Source organism: Salvelinus alpinus, chromosome 3 (genome assembly GCF_045679555.1).
Source record: "Salvelinus alpinus chromosome 3, SLU_Salpinus.1, whole genome shotgun sequence".
NCBI classification, from domain to species: Eukaryota; Metazoa; Chordata; class Actinopteri; order Salmoniformes; family Salmonidae; genus Salvelinus; species Salvelinus alpinus.
The window spans coordinates 10,604,091-10,619,630 of NC_092088.1; positions in this window are offsets into that span (position 1 = coordinate 10,604,091).

Genomic DNA, 15,540 nt, shown 5'->3' on the forward strand with positions numbered 1-15,540 from the left:
TCCACGGGGAGTTGAGTTGTAGCAGGGTGTTGCGTTCCCTCTTCCTAGAGGCGTACGTAACATAACCTTCCCTCCTGGTAACAAAAGGGTATGATTCTCACTTGGGGTGCGGGAGTCCCTGGGTTCAAATCCCATTATGTTGCGTTCCCTCTTCCTAGAGGCGTAGGTAACACCCTGCTACAACTCAACTCCCCGTGGAGTGAAAGAGGTATGGGACTGTAGGTGCGAGTAAGGATGACAAAGGCAGAGAGTGGTACCGTTTACAAGGAATTTATTCAGTCACACGGTAATTTTGGGGAAAAGGGGCTGGATGGAACCAAAGCAAAGATGAGTAACACTATGGTTGGTTACTTTATTTATAGACAGGTTATGGTAGGCCTATACCTTAAAAGGTCATGAACAGTCATTCTGATTCCCATGTAAAATAGCTTTTGAGAGAATAAAATATAACCCATTATTTTTGGAGGGATAGAAAAGCAAAAAATGTTTTTTTAAGTAACGTAAACTCACCCCATTTCGTACAAATGTGCGCAAGCGCGACATTCAAACGAGGCTGCAATGAAAACGAATGGGACTGTAGTGACTGTGTTGCCATCAAAATCCGGGGTGTGAACTACGTTTTGATTCAGCGTTGATTGACATGGTAATGGACTAACAGTATCGGAGAAAATATAAAAAAACGGACCTCTCTGACGCTGTACGTTATATCGTGACGTGTCACTACGTAACGTACAGCGCACATTTGCAACTCATTTTGTGCCGTACAGCCTCTTTCCACCAGGGGTAGCCCTTCTCTCGCAGATTAAAATCATGCTTAACCATATACTCTTGTAAGAAAACTTCATTATTCATGATTTTTGTCTAAATTAATATAATTTTTGCTAATATTAAATTAATATTTCATGACTAGGGTGCCAATTGCATTTTTATGCAAGTCATTAATGCGAGCCATCATGACACTCAAAAGCCGGAACAGCTGCAGTTGACTTGGGAGGCTAACGTTAGCGCAGCCCTAAACCCCTCTTCAAATTCGACACAAATCTTCAAACAGGTATGTGATGAGACATTACATAAAGTCTTTGTTTTATTTACATTTGAAAGTTGATTAGTTGGACAAATCGGGTGAAAAAACCTGTTTCTTCACACAACATATTTCCCCCTTTCAAGATCACTTCGTAGCCTTCGCTCCCCACCCGCCATTTTTAAAAAGACCCGATGGAGCTCATTGCCTTTTTGAATTATGCAGAGATGGGCATCATGAAGGTCTCGTCATTAATTTTGTTGGAAAGAGGAGAAATTATGCTTTACATTGGTATTGATATTACAGTTGATCTGGAAGTATTACGTTTTTTGGGCGCAAACACAAGGTCAATTGTACGGATCAAGGCGATGTACAAAAGTGAGTGAGTTTACGTTAACTAGCTAACACCAGACACAGATGAAGACCTAGCTAGACAGTAACTAGCTAACACCAGACACAGACAAAATGGGAAACATATAAGTATCTTTGCCATAGTTGAATAGTGTGAACTTTTAATTATATTTGGTGACACCTACAATCACATTTTGGCACAAGTAGAGTAGCTATCTAGCTATATAAGCCACGCCCGCTGCAAATATGAAACGCCTACTGTATGTTAAACAACTTGGATGCAGTGTTTCAGTAACATCATCTCTAGCTAATTTGGTGGTAAACAAAGCAACTCAAACAATATTGAAATTGTATCAATGATATATTTTTGTTGTTGACATCTCCTGTTTGGCATGTCTGTTGTGATGCAGTCTCCTGTTTGGCATGTCTGTTGTGATGCAGTCTCCTGTTTGGCATGTCTGTTGTGATGCAGTCTCCTGTTTGGCATGTCTGTTGTGATGCAGTCTCCTGTTTGGCATGTCTGTTGTGATGCAGTCTCCTGTTTGGCATGTCTGTTGTGATGCAGTCTCCTGTTTGGCATGTCTGTTGTGATGCAGTCTCCTGTTTGGCATGTCTGTTGTGATGCAGTCTCCTGTTTGGCATGTCTGTTGTGATGCAGTTCACAGCAGCACTGATGGATGTTGACTTGACAACTGCGTCAGAATTTATATTATGTTTTCTGACGCACTACAGTCACATTTTGGCACCAGTAGAGTAGCTGAAAAGCTATTTAAGCCACGACCCTATGCAAATACGTCTTCTCCGATGTTGGTTACAAGGCGGTACCTATTTAAATTAGTTAAGAGACTATTATGTTACCATTGGTGTATTGAAATGAGAGTTAGGGTGATGTCACACTATTCCCATAATAATCCCGCGTCCTGAATCCAAGTGTTTGACATGGTGGAGGAAGACCAGTAACTTTATGATCAAACTTTATCAATGTAGAAGCAACAGTCATTTTTCATACTTTGATCTGGTTTCTTTCACATATCGTCCAATTTCATGAAAAACACGATTTTGACTGTTCATGACCTTTAAGTAATATTCTCTTGGGTTAACAAAAGAATGATAATAAACATTATTTGTTGTTTAGTACCTTTCATACAAGCAATTGCAGCTCAAACTGGGTTACTGAATTATTGTGAGAAACATCACAGATAAAGGTTAAATATGAAAAGCAGATTGATGACCTGTTTCTGTAGTGTGGCTGTGGAACTGACAAGTAGCCTATTTCCTTTGAAGGTATAACAAAGACAATAGTGTTTGAAAGCTGGAACAGTGATTAGTGGCCATAGAGGCAGCATTATGGCCAGAGGTAGTCCTCTCTCTCTATTGATCTCTGTCTGTCAAACTGCTGACCACAGACCCACTTACATTTATCCATACTGGTGTCTGAGGGGAAGTTTTCTATAGGTCATCATTCACATCATAGATGGCCACTGGCCAACTTAGAGAGTTTGATCTGTGATGTATCACAGATGGGTGACAGTGTTTAGATTTCAGTCACATAGTTCTCGAAGCGAATATGTTTTTAGGTCTTTGTGCATTTTAGGTATTCAGAACCAGCAGGTTTGTAGCCACCCAGACAATTGATGTGCGGTTTTTGGCCATATTTTAAAAACTATAAAAACTCTGGATGGCACAGATGGGGTTGTTTATCTTCCGGGAAGCTTGCGTATCTCATTAACACACACACACAAACAAACAAACAGCTGTGTTTTGGGGGAAATGTTTGTGCAGTATTGACACATTTAGATTGTTGTTGGATTTAAATGCCTGGTTATTATTTGACGAGTTAATCTATCACAGAAGTGAAGTTGTTATTTCTATGGAAGGAGATGTGTGTGCCTGTTCTTAATACTGAGACCACCAAAGATCAGGGCCGAGCCCTCTGCATCATGGTCTATGTATTCAACTGCTACTAGCAGATGGACTACAAGGTGGGCTTACACTCCCTCTACAATCAAGTCGTTCCTCTCCAACTCTACTGGGAATGGCTATCTGACAGGAGATGAAAGGAGAGGAGGGGGAAGAGAGATCCCTCTCTATCTTTCTGTCTTCTCCTCCTCTCTCGCCCTCTCTCCTTGAAAGAAGAACAGAGTAGCTAAGCGCTCCATGCATACAAACACACCCAGTGCATATGGCGTGGTCGATAGAGACGCATGCATAATCTCTTCATACAGCTTGTTGCTGACAGGAGAATCATTACTGCTCTCCCCACTCTACACAGAACAGTTAAACCCTACACACACACACACACACACACACACACACACACACACACACACAAACACACACATATATACACAGACACACACACACACACACATTTACACACACACACACACACACACACACACACACACACACACACACACACACACACACACACACACACATAGATCAAACCTGCAGTCAGGCATTGTTAGTGTCAGGGCTCTGCCCTGTAATTGGAAGGAAGACTAGGATCCTTCCTCTCTCCTTCCTTCCTCTCTCCTTCCTAGTGAATCCCAGGAGGCTGTTTCACCTGCTCAGAAGTTTGGATTCAGTGTCTGTGGAGAAAACTGAATCGACAGTCTGCAAAAAAAAGGTCTAACGTTTAGGTAAGAAAGTACAGGCCCCTACTGCTGTGGTAAGTCTGTGTCAATTTTACTTTCAATCTTACTCTGTATTAAACACACATATATACTGTATATATATATCTCTCTTTCCCTCCCTCCTCCAGTTGTGTGGGAACATCTATAAAGGCCTGGCCTAGACAGGAGAGTATGGCTGCTTTGATCAATTTAACAGGATCTCTGTGGATGTGATGTCTGTGGTTGCTGTGCATTTAAGCTGTCCCTGGGCTTATCGCCAGAGTACATACATGCAGGGCCTTCAGAAAGTATTCACACCCTTTGTGAATACTTTCAAATTTTGTGTTACAGCCTGATTAAAAAAATGATACAATTTAGATTTGTTATCGCTGGCCTACACACAATACCCCATCATGTCAAAGTGGAATTATGTTTTTTTTTAAATGTTTACAAATGAATAAAAAATGAAAAGCTGAAATGTCTTGAGTCAATAAGTGTTCAACTCCTTTATGGAAAGTTCAGGAGTACAAATGTGTTTAACAAGTCACATAATAAGTTGCATGCACTCACTCTGTGTGCAATAATTGTGTTTAACATGATTTTTGAATGACTACCTCATCTCTGTACCCCATACATATAATTATCTGAAAGTTGAGCAATGGATTTCAAACACAGATTCAACCCCAAAGACCAGGGAAGTTTTCCAATGCCTCACAAAGAAGGGCACCTATTGGTAGATGGGTAAAAAAAAAAACTGTCACTGAATATCCCTTTGAGCATGGTGAAGGTATTAATTACACTTTGGATGGTGTATCAATACACCCAGTCACTACAAAGATACAGGCATCCTTCCTAACTCAGTTGCCGGAGAGGAAGGAAACCGCTCAGGGATTTCACCATGAGGCCAATGGTGACTTTAAAAAAGAGTTTAATGGCAGTGATAAGAGAACTTTGGATGGATCAACAGCATTGTAGTTACTCCACAACACTAACCTAATTGACAGAGGGAAAAGAAGGAAGCCTGTACAGTAAAAATATTCCAAAACATGCATCCAAAAATTTGGCAAAGCAATTCACTTTTTGCCCTGAAAACAAAGTGTTATGTTTGGGGCAAATCCAATACAGCACATTAGTGAGTACCACTCTCAATTTTTTTCAATCATAGTGGTGACTGCCTCATTCTAATGGGTATGCTTGTAATTGTTAAGGACTGGGGAGGTTATCAGGATGAAAAATAAATGGAATGGTGCTTAGCACAGGCAAAATCCGGTAGGAAAATCGGGGTCGGTCTGCTTTCCACCAGACACTGTACGATTAATTCAAATTAAGCCAAATATACACTGAAGTTGCTTACCAAGAAAACAGTGAATGTTCCCGAGTGGCTGAGTTTTTACTTAAATCTACTTGAAAATCTATGACAAGACCTGAAAATCGAGCAATGATGAACAACCAAGAATTTTGAAAATAATCATGAGCAAATGTTGCACAATACAGGTGTGTAAAGCTCTTTAGAGACTTACCCAGAAAGACTCACAGCTGTAGTCGCTGCCAAAGGTGCTTCTACAAAGTATTGACTCAGGGATGTGAATGGTTATGTAAATTAGATACTTCTGTATTTAATTTTCAATACATTTGCAAAAATTTCTCAAAACATGTTTTCACTTTGTCATTATGGAGTATTGTTTGTGTAGATGGGTGTGAGAGAGAGAAATCTATTGAATACAGTACATTTTGAATTCAGGCTGTAACACAACAAAATGTGGAATAAGTCAAGGGGTCTGAATACTTTTCTCAAGGCACTCTATATGGTACTGGTAAGAATCTCTTAACTTGAGTTAACTCAGGACAAATTCATATTATGTACAGTAGATCATTCTGCTTGTTATTCAGTAAATTATGATGATCATGATAATTTTGATAGGGTTTCGTCATCTTCAGACTTGCAGTGCAGCAAATATATTTAAAAACCAAATACTTTTAAACTTTTACTCAAGAAGTATTTTACTGGGTGACTTTCCCTTTTACTTGAGTCTTTTTCTATGAAGGTATCTTTAAGGTATGACAATTGGGTACTTTTTCCACCACTGGTAAAAAGGAAGAAGACCTTGGAAAAGACTTGCAGAGAAGATCAAAATGGTTCGGATGTCTCCCGCCAGTGGTAGCACTTCTTCTTCTTCTTCTTCTGTGCTCCACACAGAACACCCGGGTTGTGTTCATTACAGCACGCAACAGAAACTATTTTAAACCGTTTTGCAACGGATAAACAAATTTAGGGTCTCTCATTGAACAAGTCCAGGTGCCTAATAAAACACGAACCACTCGTCTTCTCCATTGGCAAACGTCGGAGGAAGGTGTACGATAATCCATTGTGTTTAAGGCTACATAACGTAGCTGCAGTTTGTGGGTGCGTTCGCAGGACCATTTTTCCAGGTAAAGTAGAGGGAAACACACAAACCACTGCATGGAAACAAATGAGTTCAACTCAGACCTTATTTTCTCGTCAACACAACTATCTACTGTTGAATTGTTTGCAAAATACCAGACTGGGTTATGAATACTGCTTGTGTCTGTGTGTGTGTGTGTTTGTGCGTGTGTGTGTGTTTGTGTGCGTGCGTGCGTGTGTGCATGGGTCCATATGTCTGTGCGCGTGTGTGTGTTTGTGTGCGTGCGTGCATGTGTGCATGGGTCCATATGTCTGTGCGTGTGTGTGTGTCTGTGTGCGTGCGTGCGTGTGTGCATGGGTCCATATGTCTGTGCGTGTTTGTGTGCGTGCGTGCGTGCGTGTGTGCATGGGTCCATATGTCTGTGCGTGTGTGTGTGTCTGTGTGCGTGCGTGCGTGTGTGCATGGGTCCATATGTCTGTGCGTGTGTGTTTGTGTGCGTGCGTGCGTGTGTGCATGGGTCCATATGTCTGTGTGTGTGTGTGTGTGCGCACTGGCCCGTGAAGAGCTGTTCCCGCTGCTGCAGTGCTCCTATCTTTATTCAGATATTTTATATTCATAAGGGCCAGTGTTTACAGAGTGTCTTGGGTTCAGACAAGGACAGAGCTCTTATTCCACTACAGTTGTAGGACGTATTATATGACACTTAAGTAGTGTTGCCGTTTAACAATTTCAGTAAACCCTAGCCGATAGCTTCTAAAAGAAAACAAATGTGACACACTTTCACAGATGCATCCATGGATATATCTATACAGAGTGTGAATACCATTATCGTCTGTGTTTGTTGGTGACCGAATACCAGTGGTACAGTAGTATCTTACATGACCACATACCTATTTTATGTACACTAAACACTCAAATCAAATGGTTGTATATGGTTCCAGATAAGGGTTCTTTGGTTTGTAACCATAGTGAAACCCTTTTTGCTGCTATAATCCCAGCTGGTATTAGATAGAACGTCACGGTGTTGCCGCCTGTGGGGAAAACAACCTGTGGTTACCTAGGAAACCACATTGGCTCACAGCAAAAATGTAACATTTTTCAAATGCAATTGTCTTGTTGTTTGGTTGTTTTAGTCAATTACAAAACAATATTTAAGAAAAGTAGAACAGAGTGTGGATCCTTATAGACAGTGAACAGTGTAAAAGGTCCTGGACAGGCATTCTTAAAAGTACTTTTTCTCTCATGGCTAACTACCAGGAAGTTTGAAAAGACAGGCTGAGTGGGTGGGGGAGCTTAAATTTATGAGCTAGCCTTGACTGACAGCTCTTTGAAACGTCTATGTCAACCTACTAGGATGCAGTGAGCAGTGTTGCAGAATAATCACCGCAAATGTGGTGATACACAAAGCAACTCAAACAGCATTGAAATTGCATAAATGACATATTTTTTTATATCTATATATCTCCCGTTTGGCATGTCTCTTGTGATGCGGTTCACAGCAGCACTGACGGATGTGTTGACTTGAGTTTTAATTATATTTGCTGACACCCTGCAGTCAAATTTTGGCACCAGTAGAGTAGCTATCTACATACAGTATATAAACCACGACTCTCTGCAAGCACGCCTTCTCTGATGTTGGTTACATGGCGATATTTACAGTCGTGGCCAAAAGTATTGGCACCCTTGCACTTTTGTCAAATAATGCACCATTTATTCTAGAAAACGGTTGAAATTAAAAAATATTTTGGTATCCACATATGTATGTCTTTGGTTTGCAGTTGAACAAAACAAAAACATCTCAATAATTGACTAAATGTTATCTTACTCCACAAAGAAATCCTAAAATGACCTGGACAATATTATTGGCACCTTCTAGAAGTAGTTTGAAAGAATTCGATTTCAAGCAGGTGATTCTCATTTACTTTGGAATTGAACTCACCTGTGGTAAGTTGCAGGTGCCTGCAATATAAAAATCACTCATTCAACTAGTTTGAAAAGGGAAAATAACTCATTCTTCTGTTTTGTGTCACTGTGTGTACGGCAATGAGCATGGAGAAAATTCTCTAGTTATCTGAAGAGGTCAGACTCAAGACTGTCCATGCTTGGTCCAATCTCAAGGCTACAAGTCCATCTCCAGAGACCTTGGTGTTCCGGTTTACACCGTACATAATGTTATCAACAAGGTTAAGGCCCATGCCACTGTAGCCAGCCTCACTGGATGTGGCCGAAAGAGAAAACTTGATGGAAGATTGCAGTGAAGGATTGTTCATATGGTGGAGAAAGCACCTCAGTCAACTGCCACACAGATTCAAGCTGACCTTCAGACACAAGGTACGACAGTTTCAACTCACACCATCCGTCGCCACCTCAATGAAATGGGGTTATATGGTAGAAGACCCAGGAGGACCCCACTACTGACAGAGACATAAGTCCTAACTGCAATTTGCCAGACATGCTGAACATGCCAAAATCCTTCTGGGAGAATGTCCTGTGGACAGATGAGACCAAATTAGAGCTTTTTGGTAAAGCACACCATCTCTATGTTTACAGAAAACAAAATGAAGCTTTCAAAGAAAATAACACCTTCCCTACAGTCAAACATGGAGGTGGTTCAGTGATGTTTTGGGGTTGCTTTGCTGCCTCTGACACTGGGTTTGAACGTGTGCATGGCATCATGAAATCAGGAGAATACCAAGGCATTTTAGAGCGTAATGTCAGACCCAGTGTCAGAAAGCTGGGTCTCCGTTGAAGGTCATGGGACTTCCAGCAGGACAATGACCTCAAACACACTTCAAAAAGCACCCAGGAACGGCTCAAGACAAAACACTGGACTGTTCTGAAGATGCCAGCATTGAGTCCAGATCTAAAACCCATTGAAAACAGCAGTTGGGAGAAGGCACCCTTCAAATATGGGAGAAATGGAGCAGTTTGTACAAGAGGAGTGGGCCAAATTGCCTGTACAGAGGTGCAGGATGTTCATCGATGGCTATAGGAAGCGCTTGATTGCAGTTATTTTGACCAAAGGCTGTGCTACAAAATATTAATTCTAGGGTGTCAATACTTTTGTCAATGCTGTTTCTGTTTATTTTCTGATTTAAATGAATATATTAAGTTGTGAATCAAAAACAAAGGTGAATGAAATACTTTGGTCAATTTCAACTTATTCTTAGGGAAAATTGCGAGTTACTTGAAAAAATTGTAAGGATATTAATATTTTTGGCCACGACTGTTTTTAAATTAGGTAAGAGAATATAATGTTACCATTGGTGTATTAAAATGAGAGCTTTAGGGTGATGTCACCCTATACCCTTAATAATCCCGCCTACTGAATCCAAGTGTTTGAGGAGGGGACCAGTAACTTTATGATCAAAGCAACAGTCATTCGTCATACTTTGGTCATCATACTTTGATCTGATTTACTGAAAATATCATCAAATTGCATGAAAAACATGATTTTGACTATTCATGACCTTGAAGAATTGTTTCAATATATATGTTTTTTCATGTACTGTACATTGACTGATTTTATTAGTCTAAAATATAAATTACATACATTTTATAAACTAATCCAATATGTTAATTGGACTTATTGCACTCATTACTGAAATGGTTGTTCCGGTTTTAGATGCTTTAGGTAGGATCATATTTCAGTGTTCCCAACCCTGGTAGTCATTCTTAATGCAGGTTGCGGGTGATGAAACTATCACGCTCTGATCTGTTTCACCTGTCTTTGTGCTTGTCTCCACCCCCCTCCAGGTGTCTCCCATCTCCCCTCATTATCCCCTGTGTATTTATACCTGTGTTCTCTGTTTGTCTGTTGCCAGTTTGTTTTGTTCGTAGAACCTACCAGCGGTTTTCTCCTTGCTCCTGTCTTGTCTAAGTTCCTGTTTTCTAGTTTCTCCTGGCTTTGACCCCTCTGCCTGACCTGAGCCCGCCTGCCGTTGTCACGATCGTGTGGAGGATTGACGGACCAAAACGCAGCATTTGGAAAATAAGCCATCTTCTTTTATTATTGAAGAAGGCAAAATGAAACAAAACACACTTTCAAACTAACCAAAACAAAAACCGATCGTGAAGCTAATAAACGTCGTGCACATACACAGGCTACAAACGTTCTGACATAGACAATTACCCACATCAAACGAAAGCCTATGGCTACCTTAAATAGGGCTCCCAATCAGAGACAACAGAAATCAGCTGTCTCTAATTGGGAACCCATTCAGGCAACCATAGACTCTCCTAGACAACTTACACCCAACATAGACACAGCTAGACACATACACTCAACACAAACCCATACACTACACCCAACACCCCCTTTACCATATAACCACCCAAAACCGATAAAACACAAACATTCCCCATGTCACACCCTGACCTAACTAAAATAATAAAGAAAACAAAGAATACTAAGGCCAGGGCGTGACAGCCGTCCTGTACCTTTGCCCCACTACTCTGGATTACCAACCTCTGCCTGATCTGACCCTGAACCTGCCCTTGTTGTTGTAATTAACATTGTTACTTCGACATCTGGGTCTTGAAACATGATAGAAACAGTCAGAAGGTTTAGTATCTCCACTCTGGTTATATAATGTGACAGGTTGCGTGAATAATCCAACATGTTGGTTTGGTCGGATTACCCAAACATGGATTAATTTAACCATAGTGTTTTTTTTATATACTTTCATGCTAGGTTAATCAAACAACTAGGTCTTTTTTAATGTAAGCCATAGGTTATTTTCAGGAGGCACGACTTATTAGGGGCATTGCTTTTATATAGTTATTTTTGGCCATATGTGAGAATAAATGTAAATCCTTTTGATGTTAAGTTTGTACACTGCAATGTTACATTTTCCTTGAATATTATTGGACATGACATTCTAATATAACATTATTAACATGACTATTTACATATTGCAACAAAGTGGTTACTATCCCATGGGGGATACAGTATCACATTGGAATTTGCATAGTCTTTTAAGGACATCATACGCTTCTAAAGGATTCATTAAAGCTACAAAAGTGTTTTTGTTTGACCAAATCAATTCAAATCAAATTTGATGTGCCAAACACAACAGGCGAAATGCTTACTTACAAGCCCTTAACCAACAATGCAGTTTAAAAAATAAAATGTTTCAAAAATACCTTAAAAAAAAATAAGAATAAGAAACAAAAGTAACAAATAATTAAAGATCAGCAATAAAATCATAATAGCGAGGCTATATACAGGGGGTACCGGTACAGAGTCAAAGTGCGGAGGGCACCGGTTAGTCGAGGTAATTGAGGTAATATGTACATGTAGATAGAGTTATTAAAGTGATTATGCGTAGATAATAAACAGAGAGTAGCAGCAGTATAAAAGAGGGGTGGCAATGCAAATAGTCTGTGTAGCCATTTAATTAGATGTTCAGGACTCTTATGGCTTGGGGGTAATAAGATGTTTAGAAGCCTATTGGAATTAGACTTGGCACTCCGGTACTGCTTGCCGTGTGGTAGCAGAGAGAACAGTCTATGACTAGGGTGGCTGGAGTCTTTGACAATTTTTAGGTCTGTCCTCTGACATAGAGGTCCTGGATGGCAGGCAGCTTGGTCCCAGTGATGTACTGGGCCATACGCACTACCCTCTGTAGTGCCTTGCGGTCGGAGGCCGAGCAGTTGCCGTACTAGGCAATGATACAGCCAGTCAGGATGCTCTCGATGGTGCAGCTGTTGAACCTTTTGAGGATCTGAGGACCCATGCCAAGTCAAACAAGTCATATAAGCATGATTTACATTATTATTAACATTGGTTCCTGCATGTGACTGACTGATACCTAACAAGGCTTCTTCTCTCAAAGCTGTGACCTTGAAACGGAGATACTCCTTTTGGTTCCCAGAAAAATGTTCTGGGCGTGCTGCCAATTGGTCTGAGGAGGAGGTCACAGTCACCTGCACGAACCAAGATAGAGTGAGAGGAGATGCTGTATACAATTCAATGCTTCTCTTCAGACAATAAAATGTTCCCTCACAATAACATTATCACTTAGGAGCTCACTTGGTAAAGTCCACAGGACTGAAAATGGATGAATGCAACAAGCATGTCTCTGTCACTAACAAATTCAGTCATGGGTGGTAACTCTACACTGAGCATTCAAAACATTAGGAACACCTTCCTAATATTGAGTTGCACCTCATTTATCTCCTCAGAGCAGACTCAATTTGTCGGGGCATGGACTCTACAAGGTGTCGAAAGAGTTCCACAGGGAAGCTGGCCTATGTTGATCTTGGCCATGTTCTGTTATAATCTCCACCCGGCACAGCCAGAAGAGGACTGGCCACCCGTCATAGCATGGTTCCTCTCTAGGTTTCTTCTTAGGTTTTGGCCTTTCTAGGGAGTTTTTCCTAGCCACCATGCTTCTACACCTGCATTGCTTGCTGTTTGGGGTTTTAGGCTGGGTTTCTGTACAGCACTTTGAGATATCAGCTGATGTAAGAAGGGCTATATAAATAAATTTGATTTGATTTGATTCCAATGCTTCCCACAGTTGTGTCAAGTTGGCTGAATGTCCTTTGGGTGGTGGACCGTTCTTGATAAACACAGGAAACTGTTGAGTGTGAAAAACCCAGCAGCGTTGCAGTTCTTGACACACTCAAACCGGTGCATCTGGCACCTACTACCATACCCCTTTCAAAGGCACTTACATATTTTGTCTTGCACATTCACCCTCTGAATGGCAAACATACACAACGTCTCAAAGCTTAAATATCCTTATTTAACCTGTCTCCTCCCTTTCATTTACACTGATTGAAGTGGTTTTAACATCAGTAGGTGACATCAATAAGGGATCATAGCTTTCCCCTGGTCAGTGTATGTCATGGTAAGAGAAGGTGTTCCTAATGTTTTATACACTCAGTGTACAATTCACCTGAACGGCACTCTGGGAAATAATAAACATTACAGTAAGCAGTGTGTTAGTAATTCAACTCTGTTCAGTATCTATACGGGTCCACACTTTGTGTTAATGTAACACTGGGGAATTTGCTGTGCAAAGACTGTTCTCCCGAGCATTCTCACTACTTCGAAAAACATAATATTGTAGGGCTTTCTGACTCTTTTCATGACGGCGCTAGCAGCCAAGTGAGTGAGTGAGTGAGTGAGTGAGTGAGTGAGTGAGTGAGTGGGTGGGTGAGTGAGTGAGTGGGTGAGTGAGTGAGTGAGTGAGTGAGTGAGTGAGTGAGTGAGTGAGTGAGTGAGTGAGTGAGTGAGTGAGTGAGTGAGTGAGTGAGTGAGTGAGTGAGTGAGTGAGTGAGTGCTAGCTACCATTTTGTGGGCGTGGTTGAGGGCGAATTCCTTCTTAGGAAATGAGTATCGACTCAGAGTATATGGAACCATATATGGAACCATTTTTTGAAGGTTCAATAAAGAACCATAAGGTTCTAAATGGAACCTGTGCGGTGCTATAAATAATAACCATTTAAAAAAGGTTAAAAAAGGTTCTATATAGCACAAAAAAAGGGTTCCGCTATGGTTACAACCCTTTGGGGCTATATACGTAGCTATATATTATTTTATAGTACTTTACTAAATCTTTATAGAGAATGGTTTTATAAAGAAAATGTTCAATCTCAAAAGTTCTTTGTAGAAATATACAGGGCTTTTTATTCTGTTTTCATATTGATATTTATTTGTTCAAATTCATTAGGTTTTATTATTGTGTTTATTGACAAGTTTAATCAGGTGTGCTAGCTCTGGAACAGTTGAGGAGAGAATTGAGAACTACTGTCTTCGTCAAGACTTCTCAATTAATTAACACAAGGCCATATCTGAGCCTTTCACAAGACACCATCACTGGCCATAGTCATATATAACATGTCATCTTCTTCTTCGTGTGGCTTTCATGTGGCTTTCTGGCAGACTAGGCGCTATGTTGCGTATTGCTGCCTTTCACAGTTTGGAAAGGGGAAATGGGGACAAAAGGAAATGGCATCTAACCCTACAGTATATACAGTATATACTACTATCCCCATCCCACTCCTTTGGCCCCAACAGATCCTACACCAGGCCGTTGGCTGGGAGGCTGGAACCCCTTCCCATCTAACCCTACAGTATATACTACTATCCCCATCCCACTACTTTGGCCCCAACAGATCCTACACCAGGCCGTCGGCTGGGAGGCTGGAACCCCTTCCCATCTAACCCTACAGTATATACAGTATATACTACTATCCCCATCCCACTACTTTGGCCCCAACAGATCCTACACCAGGCCATTGGGCTGGGAGGCTGGAACCCCTTCCCATCTAACCCTACAGTATATACAGTATATACTACTATCCCCATCCCACTACTTTGGCCCCAACAGATCCTACACCAGGCCATTGGGCTGGGAGGCTGGAACCCCTTCCCATCTAACCCTACAGTATATACAGTATATACTACTATCCACATCCCACTACTTTGGCCCCAACAGATCCTGTCGGCTGGGAGGCTGGAACCCCTTCTCTCAAAACCCCCTGTAGCTCTTCTGCACTAAAATCTCTGATACCCAAAAACTGCTCTGCAGATGCTCCGACCAATTCAGTAATCAGTTTTCCTTTCCACCTGTGTGTTACAATTAATAACCATGTCAATAAACGCCAAGAAACCAACCTTACTAAAGCACAAACGGTTGGTGTCACTGTACAGTTCTACTACTCACAGGGACACTCTCGGGCTCAAAGGTACACTCTCGGGCTCAAAGGTACCCTCTTGTGCTCAAAGGGTCCCTCTCGGACTCAAAGGGTCCCTCTCGGACTCAAAGGAACCCTCTCGGGCTCAAAGGGGCCCTCTCGGGCTCAAAGGGTCCCTCTCGGACTCAAAGGGTCCCTCTCGGACTCAAAGGGACCCTCTCAGGCTCAAAGGAACCCTCTCGGGCTCAAAGGGTCCCTCTCGGACTCAAAGGGACCCTCTCAGGCTCAAAATTACCCTCTCAGGCTCACCCTTAGTCCACCATCCTCTACTTTCCGCAATGTCTCAGAATGAGACTTCCCGCACTGCTCTCACCATGGAAACCACCTGTCTCACTGTCTCAGCATGAGACTTCCTGCACTGCTCTCACCACGTAAACGTCCACCTTAACACCTATAGGGTGGCGCACAATTGGCCCAGCGTTGTCTGGGTTAGGGAAGGGTTTTGTCGGGGTAGGCC